The sequence below is a fragment of the Cervus canadensis genome, chromosome 14 (genome assembly GCF_019320065.1).
Source record: "Cervus canadensis isolate Bull #8, Minnesota chromosome 14, ASM1932006v1, whole genome shotgun sequence".
NCBI classification, from domain to species: Eukaryota; Metazoa; Chordata; class Mammalia; order Artiodactyla; family Cervidae; genus Cervus; species Cervus canadensis.
Window position 1 is genome coordinate 74,223,061 of NC_057399.1, and position 13,615 is coordinate 74,236,675.

The window sequence follows — 13,615 nt, forward strand, 5'->3', positions numbered from 1 at the left end:
TTCCTCATATTTTTCATGCAGATTCATGCTTCTCTTATTTTCCATACCTTTACATGCTATTCATATTTCGACACCTTTTCATGCTCTTCATATTTTTGACACCTTTTCATGCTCCGCATAATTTTCATACAGTTTCATGCTCCTCGTATTTTTCAGACCTTTTCATGCTCCTCGTATTTTTCAGACCTTTGCATACTCCTCATATTTTTCACACCTTTTCATGCTCTTCATATTTTTCACACCGTTTCATGCTCCTCATATTTTTCACACCTTTACATGCTCCTCATTTTTTTGAGACCTTTTCATGCTCTTAATATTTTTGACACCTTTTGATGCTCCTCATATTTTTGACACCTTTTCATGCTCTTCATATATTTCAGACCTTTTCATGCTCCTCGTATTTTTAAGACCATTTCATGCTCCTCGTATTTTTCAGACCTTTTCATGCTCCTTGTATTTTTCAGACCTCTTCATGCTCGTCGTATGTTTCACACCTTTTCATGCTCCTCGTATTTTTCAGACCTTTTCATGCTCCTCCTATTTTTCATACTTTTCAGGCTCTTCATATTTTTCTCACTGTTTTATGCTCCTCATATTTTTGACAGTTTTTCATGCTCCTCCTATTTTTCAGACCTTTTCATGCCTCTCGTATTTTTCAGAGCTTTTCATGCTCCTCTTATTTTGCAGGCCTTTTCATGCTCCTCATATTTTTCAGACCTTTTCAAGCTCCTCTTATTTTTCAGACCTTTTCATGCTCCTCCTGTATTTCAGGCCTTTTCATGCTCCTCGTATTTTTCATACCTTCTCATGCTCCTCATATGTTTCACACCTTTTCATGCTCTTCATATTTTTCAGACCTTTTGATGCTCCTCATATTTTTCAGATCATTTCATGCTTCTCATATTTTTCACACCGTTTCATGCTCCTCATATTTTTCGTACCGTTTCATGCTCCTCGTATTTTTCAGACCTTTTACTGCTACTCATATTTTGACACCTTTTCATGCTCTTCATATTTTTGACACCTTTTCATGCTCCTCTTATTTTTCAGACCATTTCATACTCCTTGTATTTTTCAGACCTTTTCATGCTCCTCGTATTTTTCAGACCTTTGCATACTCCTTATATTTGTCACACCTTTCTTGCTCTTCATATTTTTCACACCATTTCATGCTCTGCATATTTTTCATACAGATTCATGCCCCTCATATTTTTCACACCTTTACATGCTTCTCATATTTTTGACACTTTTTCATACTCTTCATATTTTTCAGACCTTTTCATGCTCCTTGTATTTTTCAGACATTTTCATGCTCTTCATATTTTTCACACCGTTTCATACTCCTCATATTTTTCATACAGTTTCATGCTCTTCATATTTTCACACCTTTTGATGCTCCTCATATTTTTCACACCTTTTCATGATCTTCTTATTTTTCATACCTTTTCATGCTCTTGATATTTTTCTCAGGTTTTCATGCTCTTCGTATTTTTCACAGTGTTTCACGCTCCTCATATTTTTGGCAGCTTTTCATGCTCCTCATATTTTTCAGATCGTTTCATGCTCCTCATATTTTTGAGACCGTTTCATGCTCCTCATATTTTTCACACCTTTTAATGCTCCTCATATTTTTCACACTTTTCCATGCTGCTCTTATTTTTCACACCTTTTCATGCTCTTCATTTTTTCACACCATTTAATGCTCCTCATATTTTTGACAGCTTTTCATAATCTTCCTATTTTTCAGTCCTTTTCATGCTACTTGTATTTTTCAGACATTTTCATGCTCTTCATATTTTTCACACCGTTTCATGCTCCTCATAATTTTCATACAGTTTCATGCTTCTCGTATTTTTCAGACCTTTTCATGCTCCTCGTATTTTTGAGATCTTTTCATGCTTCTCATATTTTTGAGACCTATTCCTGACCCTCGTTTTTTTCAGACCTTTTCATGCTCCTTGTACTTTTCAGACATTTTCATGCTCCTCGTATTTTTGAGAACTTTTCATGCTCCTCGTATATTTGAGAATTTCTCATGCTCTTCATATTTTTCACAGCGTTTCATGCTCTTCATATTTTTCAGACCATTTCATGCTTTTCATATTTTTCACACCGTTTCATGTTCCTCATATTTTTCACACTTTTTAATGCTCCTCATATTTTTCACACGTTTGCATGCTCTTCATATTTTTCAGATCGTTTCATGCTCCTCATATTTTGGAGACTGTTTCATGCTCCTCATATTTTTGACACCTTTTCATGCTCCTCGTATTTTTGTGACCTTTTCATGCTCCTCGTATATTTCAGACATTTTCATGCTCTTCATACCTTTCACACCGTTTCATGCTCCTCATATTTTTCATACAGTTTCATGCTCCTCGAATTTTTCAAAGCTTTTCATGCTCGTCCTATTTTGCAGGCCTTTTCTAGCTCCTCCTATTTTTCAGACCTTTTCATGCTCCTCGTATTTTTCACACCTTTTCATGCTCCTCGTATTTTTCACACCTTTTCATGCTCTTCATATTTTTCAGAACTTTTCATGCTCTTTGTGTTTTCCACACCTTTTCATGCTCTGCATATTTTTCATACCTTTTCATGCTCTTCATTTTTTTCACACCTCTTCATGCTCCTCATTTTTTTGACAGCTTTTCATGCACCTCATATATTTCAGACCGTTTCATGCTCCTCATATTTTTCAGACCATTTCATGCTTTTCATATTTTTCACACCATTTCAAGTTCCTCATATTTTTCATACAGATTCATGCTTCTCTTATTTTTCACACCTTTACATGCTACTCATATTTTGACACCTTTTCATGCTCTTCATATTTATGACACCTTTTCATGCTCCTCGTATTTTTCAGACCTCTTCATGCTCGTCATATGTTTCACACCTTTTCATGCTCCTCGTATTTTTCAGACCTTTTCATGCTCCTCGTATTTTTCACAACTTTTCAGGCTCCTCATATTTTTCTCACTGTTTCCTGCTCCTCATATTTTTGACAGTTTTTCATGCTCCTCATATTTTTCAGACCATTTCATGCTCCTCATATTTTTCAGACCGTTTCATGCTCCTCATATTTTTCACACCTTTTCATGCTGTTTGTATTTTTCACACCGTTTCATGCTCCTCATATTTTTCATACTGATTCATGCTCCTGTTATTTTTCACACCTTTACATTCTATTCATATTTTTGACCCCTTTTCATGCTCTTCATATTTTTGACACCTTTTCAAGCTCCTCATTCTTGTTATACCTTTCCGTGCCCTTCATATTTTTCAGACCTTTTCATGCTCCTCGTAGTTCAGACCTATTCATGCTCCTCGTATTTTTCAGAGTTTTCATGCTCCTCGAATTTTTCACAATTTTTCATGCTCTTCGTATTTGTCACACCTTTTCAAGCTCTTCGTCTTTTTCACACCTTTTGATGCTCTTCTGGTTTTTCACACCTTATCAGGCTCTTCATATTTTTCACACCATTTCACGCCCTTCGTACTGTTCACACCTTTTCATGCTCTTCATATTTTTCAGACCTTTCATGCTCTTGCTATTTTTCTCAGCTTCTCCTGCTCTTCTTGTTTCTCACAGCGTTTCATGCTCTCGTATTTTTCAAAACTTTTCATGCTCCTCATATTTTTCACACCTTTTCATGCTCTTCATATTTTTCACACCTTTTCATGCTCCTCATATTTTTCATACAGTTTCATGCTCCTCATATTTTTCACAGCTTTACATGCTCCTCGTATTTTTGAGACCTTTTCATGTCAATATTTTTGACACCTTTTGATGCTCCTCATATTTTTGACACCTTTTCATGCTCTTCATATTTTTCAGAACTTTTCATGCTCCTCGTATTTTTAAGACCATTTCATGCTCCTCGTATTTTTCAGACCTTTTCATGCTCATCTAATTTTTCACACCTTTGCATTCTATTCATATTTTTGACCCCTTTTCATGCTCTTCATATTTTTGACACCTTTTCAAGCTACTTATATTTTTGACACCTTTTCATGCTCCTCCTATTTTTCAGACCTTTTCATGTTTCTCGTATTTTTCACACTTTTTCATGCTCCTCGTATATTTCACACCTTTTCATGCTCCTCGTATTTTTCACAACTTTTCATGCTCTTCATATTTTTCACAACTTTTTGTGCTCCTCCTAATTTTCACACCTTTTCATGCTCCTCCTATTTATCAGATGTTTCCATGCTCCTCGTATTTTTCAGTCCTTTTCATGCTCCTCCTATTTTTCAGACCTTTTCATGCTCCTCGAATTTTTCAGACATTTTCATGCTCCTACTGTTTTTCAGACCGTTTCATGCTCCTCATATATTTGAGACAGTTTCATGCTCCTCATATTTTTCACACGTTTTAATGCTCCTCATATTTTTCACACCTTTTCATGCTCTTCATATTTTTCAGACCTTTTCATGCCCCTCGTATTTTTCAGACCTTTTCATGCTCCTCGTATTTTTTAGACCTTTTCATGCTCCTCCTATTTTTCAGAGCTTTCCATGCTCCTCGTATTTTTCAGACCTTTTCATGCTCCTCCTATTTTGCAGGCCTTTTCATGCTCCTCGTAATTTTCAGAGCTTTTCATGTTCCTCCTATTTTGCAGGCCGTTTCATGCTCCTCCTATTTTTCAGACATTTTCATGCTCCTCGTATTTTTCAGACCATTTCATGCTCCTCATATATTTGAGACCGTTTCATGCTCTTCATATTTTTCACACCTTTTAATGCTCCTCATATTTTTCACACCTTTTCATGCTCTTCATATTTTTCACACCTTTACATGCTCCTCGTATTTTTCAGAACTTTTCATGCTCCTCGTATGTTTGAAACCTTTTCATGCTCTTCATATTTTTCACACCTTTTCATGCTCATCATATTTTTCAAACCTTTACATGCCCTTGTATTTTTCACACCTTTTGTTGCTCCTCATGTATTTCACACCTTTTCATGCTCTTCATATTTTTCAGACCTTTTCATGCTCCTAGTATATTTCAGACCTTTTCATGCTCCTCGTATTTTTCAGACCTTTCCATGCTCCTCGTATTTTTCAGACCTTTTCATGCTCCTCCTACTTTTCAGACCTTTCCATGCCCCTCGTATTTTTCAGACCTTTTCATGCTACTCCTATTTTGCAGGCCTTTTCATGCTCCTCGTATTTTTCAGAGCTTTTCATGCTTCTCCTATTTTTCAGACCTTTTCATGCTCCTCCTAATTTTCAGACATTTTCAAGCTCCTCCTACTTTTCAGGCCTTTTCATGCTCCTCCTGTTTTTCAGGCCTTTTCATGCTCCTCGTATTTTTCACACCTTCTCATGCTCCTCATATTTTTCAGACCTTTTAATGCTATCGTATTTTTCAGACCTTTTCATGCTCCTCGTATATTTTAGACCATTTCATACTCCTTGTATTTTTCAGACCTTTTCATGCTCCTCGTATTTTTCAGACATTTGCATACTCCTCATATTTATCACACCTTTCTTGCTCTTCGTATTTTTCACACAATTTCATGCTCCGCATATTTTTCATACAGATTCATGCTCTTCATCTTTTTCCCACCTTTACATGCTTCTCATATTTTTGACACCTTTTCATACTCTTCATATTTTTCAGACCTTTTCATGCTCCTCGTATTTTTGAGAACTTTTCATGCTCCTTGTAGTTTTCAGACCTTTTCATGCCCCTCGTATTTTTCAGAGTTTTCATGCTACTCGTATTTTTCACAATTTTTCATGCTCTTCGTTTTTGTCACACCTTTTCAAGCTCTTCGTTTTTTTCACACCTTTTAATGTTCTTCTGGTTTTTCACACCTTTTCATGCTCTTCGTATTTTTCACACCTTTTCATGCCCTTCGTATTGTTCACACCTTTTCATGCTCTTCATATTTTTCAGACTTTTCATGCTCTTGATATTTTTCTCAGCTTTTCATGCTCTTCTTGTTTCTCACAGCGTTTCATGCTCTCGTATTTTTCACAACTTTTCATGCTCCTCATATTTTTCACACCTTTTCATGCTCTTCATATTTTTCACACCGTTTCATGCTCCTCATATTTTTCAGACATTTTCATGCTCCTCCTGTTTTTCAGGCCTTTTCATGCTCCTCGTATTTTTCACACCTTTTCATGCTCCTTGTATTTTTCACACGTTTTCATGCTCTTCATATTTTTCAGACCTTTTCTGCTCTTTGTGTTTTCCACACCTTTTCATGCTCTGCATATATTTCATACCTTTTCATGCTCTTCATTTTTTTCACACCATTTAATGCTCCTCATATTTTTGACAGCTTTTCTTGCTCCTCATATATTTCAGACCGTTTCATGCTCCTCATATTTTTCAGACCATTTCATGCTTTTCATATTTTTCACACCATTTCATGTTCCTCATATTTTTCATGCAGATTCATGCTTCTCTTATTTTTCATACCTTTACATGCTATTCATATTTCGACACCTTTTCATGCTCTTCATATTTTTGACACCTTTTCATGCTCCGCATAATTTTCATACAGTTTCATGCTCCTCGTATTTTTCAGACCTTTTCATGCTCCTCGTATTTTTCAGACCTTTGCATTCTCCTCATATTTTTCACACCTTTTCATGCTCTTCATATTTTTCACACTGTTTCATGCTTCTCTTATTTTTCACACCTTTACATGCTATTCATATTTCAACACCTTTTCATGCTCTTAATATTTTTGACACCTTTTGATGCTCCTCATATTTTTGACTCCTTTTCATGCTCTTCATATTTTTCAGACCTTTTCATGCTCCTCATATTTTTAAGACATTTTCATGCTCCTCGTATTTTTCAGACCTTTTCATGCTCCTTGTATTTTTCAGACCTCTTCATGCTCGTCGTATGTTTCACACCTTTTCATGCTCCTCGTATTTTTCAGACCTTTTCATGCTCCTCCTATTTTTCATACTTTTCAGGCTCTTCATATTTTTCTCACTGTTTTATGCTCCTCATATTTTTGACAGTTTTTCATGCTCCTCCTATTTTTCAGACCTTTTCATGCCTCTCGTATTTTTCAGAGCTTTTCATGCTCCTCTTATTTTGCAGGCCTTTTCATGCTCCTCATATTTTTCAGACCTTTTCAAGCTCCTCTTATTTTTCAGACATTTTCATGCTCCTCCTGTATTTCAGGCCTTTTCATGCTCCTCGTATTTTTCATACCTTCTCATGCTCCTCATATGTTTCACACCTTTTCATGCTCTTCATATTTTTCAGACCTTTTGATGCTCCTCATATTTTTCAGATCATTTCATGCTTCTCATATTTTTCACACCGTTTCATGCTCCTCATATTTTTCGTACAGTTTCATGCTCCTCGTATTTTTCAGACCTTTTACTGCTACTCATATTTTGACACCTTTTCATGCTCTTCATATTTTTGACACCTTTTCATGCTCCTCGTATTTTTCAGACCATTTCATACTCCTTGTATTTTTCAGAACTTTTCATGCTCCTCGTATTTTTCAGACATTTGCATACTCCTCATATTTATCACACCTTTTCTTGCTCTTCATATTTTTCACATCATTTCATGCTCCGCATATTTTTCATACAGAATCATGCTCCTCATATTTCTCACACCTTTACATGCTTCTCATATTTTTGACACTTTTTCATACTCTTCATATTTTTCAGACCTTTTCATGCTCCTTGTATTTTTCAGACATTTTCATGCTCTTCATATTTTTCACACCGTTTCATACTCCTCATATTTTTCATACAGTTTCATGCTCTTCATATTTTCACACCTTTTGATGCTCCTCATATTTTTCACACCTTTTCATGATCTTCTTATTTTTCAAACCTTTTCATGCTCTTGATATTTTTCTCAGGTTTTCATGCTCTTCGTATTTTTCACTGTTTTTCACGCTCCTCATATTTTTGGCAGCTTTTCATGCTCCTCATATTTTTCAGATCGTTTCATGCTCCTCATATTTTTGAGACCGTTTCATGCTCCTCATATTTTTCACACCTTTTAATGCTCCTCATATTTTTCACACCTTTCCATGCTGCTCTTATTTTTCACACCTTTTCATGCTCTTCATTTTTTCACACCATTTAATGCTCCTCATATTTTTGACAGCTTTTCATTATCTTCATATTTTTCAGACCTTTTCATGCTACTTGTATTTTTCAGACATTTTCATGCTCTTCATATTTTTCACACCGTTTCATGCTCCTCATAATTTTCATACAGTTTCATGCTTCTCGTATTTTTCAGACCTTTTCATGCTCCTCGTATTTTTGAGATCTTTTCATGCTTCTCATATTTTTGAGACCTATTCCTGACCCTCGTTTTTTTTTTTTTTTTTCATGCTCCTCGTACTTTTCAGACATTTTCATGCTCCTCGTATTTTTGAGAACTTTTCATGCTCCTCGTATATTTGAGAATTTCTCATGCTCTTCATATTTTTCACAGCTTTTCATGCTCTTCATATTTTTCAGACCATTTCATGCTTTTCATATTTTTCACACCGTTTCATGTTCCTCATATTTTTCACACTTTTTAATGCTCCTCATATTTTTCACACGTTTGCATGCTCTTCATATTTTTCAGATCGTTTCATGCTCCTCATATTTTGGAGACTGTTTCATGCTCCTCATATTTTTGACACCTTTTCATGCTCCTCATATTTTTGTGACCTTTTCATGCTCCTCGTATATTTCAGACATTTTCATGCTCTTCATACCTTTCACACCGTTTCATGCTCCTCATATTTTTCATACAGTTTCATGCTCCTCGAATTTTTCAAAGCTTTTCATGCTCGTCCTATTTTGCAGGCCTTTTCATGCTCCTCATATTTTTCAGACCTTTTCATGCTCTTATTTTTCACACTTTTCATGCTCCTTTATTTTTCACACCTTTTCATGCTCTTCATGCTTTTCATGCTCTATTTTTCACACCTTTTCATGCTCTTATATTTTTCATACCTTTTCATGCTCTTCATTTTTTTCACACCACTTAATGCTCCTCATTTTTTTGACAGCTTTTCATGCACCTCATATATTTCAGACCATTTCATGCTCCTTGTATTTTTCAGACCTCTTCATGCTCGTCGTATGTTTCACACCTTCATGCTCCTCGTATTTTGCAGACCTTTTTCATGCTCCTCCTATTTTCATACTTTTCAGGCTCTTCATTTTTTTCCACTGTTTTATCTCCTCATATTTTTGACAGTTTTTCATGCTCCTCCTTTTTTCGACCTTTTCAATGCCTCTGTATTTTTCAGAGCTTTTAATGCTCCTCTTATTTTCAGGCCTTTTCATGCTCCTCATATTTTCAGTACCTTTTCAAGCTCCTTCTTATTTTTCAGACATTTTCATGCTCCTGCCTGTAATTTTCAGGCCTTTTCATGCTCCTTCGTGTTTTTCCATTCCTTCTCATGCTCCTCATATGTTTCACACCTTTTCATGCTCTTCATTATTTTCAGACCTTTGATGCTCCTCATTATTTTTCAGATCATTTCATGCTTCCCATATTTTTCACAACGTTTCATGCTCCTTCATATTTTCGTAGAGTTCATGCTCCTCGTTTTTCAGACCTTTTACTGCTACTTGCATTTTTGACACCTTTCATGCTCTTCATATTTTTGACACCTTTTTCATGCTCCCTTATTTTTCAGACCATTTCATACTCCTTGTATTTTTCTGACCTTTTCATGCTCCTCGTATTTTTCAGACATTTGCAATACTTCATATTTATCTAACAACTTTCTTGCTCTTTCATATTTTCAACACCAGTTTCATGCTTCCCGCATATTTTTCATACAGAATCATGCTCCTCATATTTCATCACACCTTTACATGCTCTCATATTTTTGACCTTTTCATACTCTCAATATTTTCAGACCTTTTCATGCTCCTTGTTTTTTCAAAAGACATTTCATGCTCTTCATATTTTCACATGCCGTTTCATACCTCCTCATATTTTTCAATGCAGTTTCATGCTCTTCATATTTCACAACCTTTTGGATGCCCCTCATATTTTTCAAACCTTTTCTTGCTCTTCTTATTTTTCAGACCTTTTCAGGTTCTGGATATTTTTCTCAGGTTTTCATGCTCTTCGTATATTTCACATGTTTCACACTCCTCATATTTTTGGCAGCTGTTCACGCTCCTCATATTTTTCAGATCGTTTCATGCTCCTCATATTTTTGAGACCGTTTCATGCTCCTCATATTTTTCACACCTTTTAATGCTCCTCATATTTTTCACACTTTTCCATGCTGCTCTTATTTTTCACACCTTTTCATGCTCTTCATTTTTTCACACCATTTAATGCTCCTCATATTTTTGACAGCTTTTCATAATCTTCATATTTTTCAGACCTTTTCATGCTACTTGTATTTTTCAGACATTTTCATGCTCTTCATATTTTTCACACCGTTTCATGCTCCTCATAATTTTCATACAGTTTCATGCTTCTCGTATTTTTCAGACCTTTTCATGCTCCTCGTATTTTTGAGATCTTTTCATGCTTCTCATATTTTTGAGACCTATTCCTGACCCTCGTTTTTTTCAGACCTTTTAATGCTCCTCGTACTTTTCAGACATTTTCATGCTCCTCGTATTTTTGAGAACTTTTCATGCTCCTCGTATATTTGAGAATTTCTCATGCTCTTCATATTTTTCACAGCGTTTCATGCTCTTCATATTTTTCAGACCATTTCATGCTTTTCATATTTTTCACACCGTTTCATGTTCCTCATATTTTTCACACTTTTTCATGCTCCTCATATTTTTCACACGTTTGCATGCTCTTCATATTTTTCAGATCGTTTCATGCTCCTCATATTTTGGAGACTGTTTCATGCTCCTCATATTTTTGACACCTTTTCATGCTCCTCATATTTTTGTGACCTTTTCATGCTCCTTGTATATTTCAGACATTTTCATGCTCTTCATACCTTTCACACCGTTTCATGCTCCTCATATTTTTCATACAGTTTCATGCTCCTCGAATTTTTCAAAGCTTTTCATGCTCGTCCTATTTTGCAGGCCTTTTCATGCTCCTCCTATTTTTCAGACCTTTTCATGCTCCTCGTATTTTTCACACCTTTTCATGCTCCTTGTATTTTTCACACCTTTTCATGCTCTTCATATTTTTCAGAACTTTTCATGCTCTTTGTGTTTTCCACACCTTTTCATGCTCTGCATATTTTTCATACCTTTTCATGCTCTTCATTTTTTTCACACCACTTAATGCTCCTCATTTTTTTGACAGCTTTTCATGCACCTCATATATTTCAGACCGCTTCATGCTCCTCATATTTTTCAGACCATTTCATGCTTTTCATATTTTTCACACCATTTCATGTTCCTCATATTTTTCATACAGATTCATGCTTCTCTTATTTTTCACACCTTTACATGCTACTCATATTTTGACACCTTTTCATGCTCTTCATATTTATGACACCTTTTCATGCTCCTCGTATTTTTCAGACCTTCTCATGCTCCTCATATTTTTCAGATCTTTTAATGCTCTCATATTTTTCAGACCTTTTCATGCTCTTCGTATTTTTTAGGCCATTTCATACTCCTTGTATTTTCAAACCTTTTCATAATCCTCGTATTTTTCAGACCTTTGCATACTCCTCATATTTTTCACACCTTTTCATGCTCTTCATATTTTTCATGCCTTTACATGCTCCTCATATTTTTCACACCTTTACATGCTCATCATATTTTTGAGACCTTTTCGTGCTCTTAATATTTTTGACACCTTTTGATTCTCCTCATATTTTTGACTCCTTTTCATGCTCTTCATATTTTTCACACCTTTTCAGGCTCTTCATATTTTTCTCACTGTTTCATGCTCCTCATATTTTTGACAGTTTTTCATGCTCCTCATATTTTTCAGACCGTTTCATGCTCCTCATATTTTTCACACCATTTCATGCTCCTCATATTTTTCATACTGATTCATGCTCCTCTTATTTTTCACACCTTTACATGCTACTCATATTTGAGACCTTTTCATGCTCTTCATATTTTTGACACCTTTTCATGGTCCTCGTTTTTTTGACACCTTTTCATGCCCTTCCTATTTTTCAGACCTTTTCATGCTCCTCGTATATTTGAGACCTTTTCATACTCCTCGTATTTTTCAGACATTTTCATGCTCCTCGTATTTTTCAGACCTTTTCTTGCTCCTCGTATTTTTCAGAACTTTTCATGCTCCTCGTATTTTTCACAACTTTTCATGCTCTTCATTTTTTTCACACCTTTCAATGCTCCTCATATTTTGAAAGCTTTTCATTCTCCTCATATATTTCAGACCATTTCATGCTCCTCATATTTTTCAGAACTTTTCTTGCTCTTCATATTTTTCACACCATTTCATGCTCCGCATATTTTTCATACAGATTCATGCTCCTCTTATTTTTCACAACTTATATGCTACTCATATTTTGACACCTTTTCATGCTCTTCATATTTTTGACACCTTTTCATGCTCCTCGTATTTTTCAGACCTTCTCATGCTCCTCGTATTTCTTAGACCATTTCATACTCCTTGTATTTTTTAGACCTTTGCATACTCCTCATATTTTTCGCCCCTTTTCTTGCTTTTCATATTTTTCACACCATTTCATACTCCGCATATTTTTCATACAGTTTCATGCTCCTCATATTTTTCACACCTCTACATGCTTCTCATATTTTTGACACCTTTTCATACTCTTCATATTTTTCAGACCTTTTCATGCTCCTCGTATTTTTCAAACCTTTTTATGCTCCTCATATTTTTGAGATCTTTTCATGCTCATCGAATTTTTCAGAACTTTTCATGCTCCTCGTATTTTTCAGAGCTTTTCATGCTCCTCGTATTTTTCACAATTTTTCATGCTCTTCGTATTTGTCACACCTTTTCAAGCTCTTCGTTTTTTTCATACCTTTTGATGCTCATCTGGTTTTTCACACCTTTTCATGCTCTTCTTATTTTTCACATTTTTTCATCCTCTTCATATTTTTCACAACATTTCATGCTCCTCTTATTTTTCACAACTTTTCATGCTCCTCGTATTTTTCACAATTTTTCATGCTCTTCATACTTTTCACACTTTTTTAAGCTCTTCGTTTTTTTCATACCCTTTGATGCTCATCTGGTTTTTCACACCTTTTCATGTTCTTCATATTTTTCAGACTTTTTCACGCTCTTCACATTCCTCACACCTTTTCATGCCCTTCGTGTTTTTCACATATTTCATGCTCTTGATATTTTTCACACCTTTTCATGCTCTTCATATTTTTCAGACTTTTTCATGCTCTTGATATTTTTCACACCATTGCATGCCCTTCGTGTTTTTCACACAGTTCATGCTCTTCATATTTTTTTACATCTTTCATGCACTTGATATTTTTCACACCTTTTCATGCTCTTCATATTTTTTATACAAATTCATGCTCCTCTTATTTTTCAACCTTTACATGCTACTCATATTTTTGACACCTTTTCATGCTCTTCATATTTTTGACACCTTTTCATGCTCACCATATTTTTGACCCTTTTTCATGCTCTACATATATTTCACACCTTTTCATGCTCCTCATATTTTTCAGAGCTCTTCATGCTCCTCCTATTTT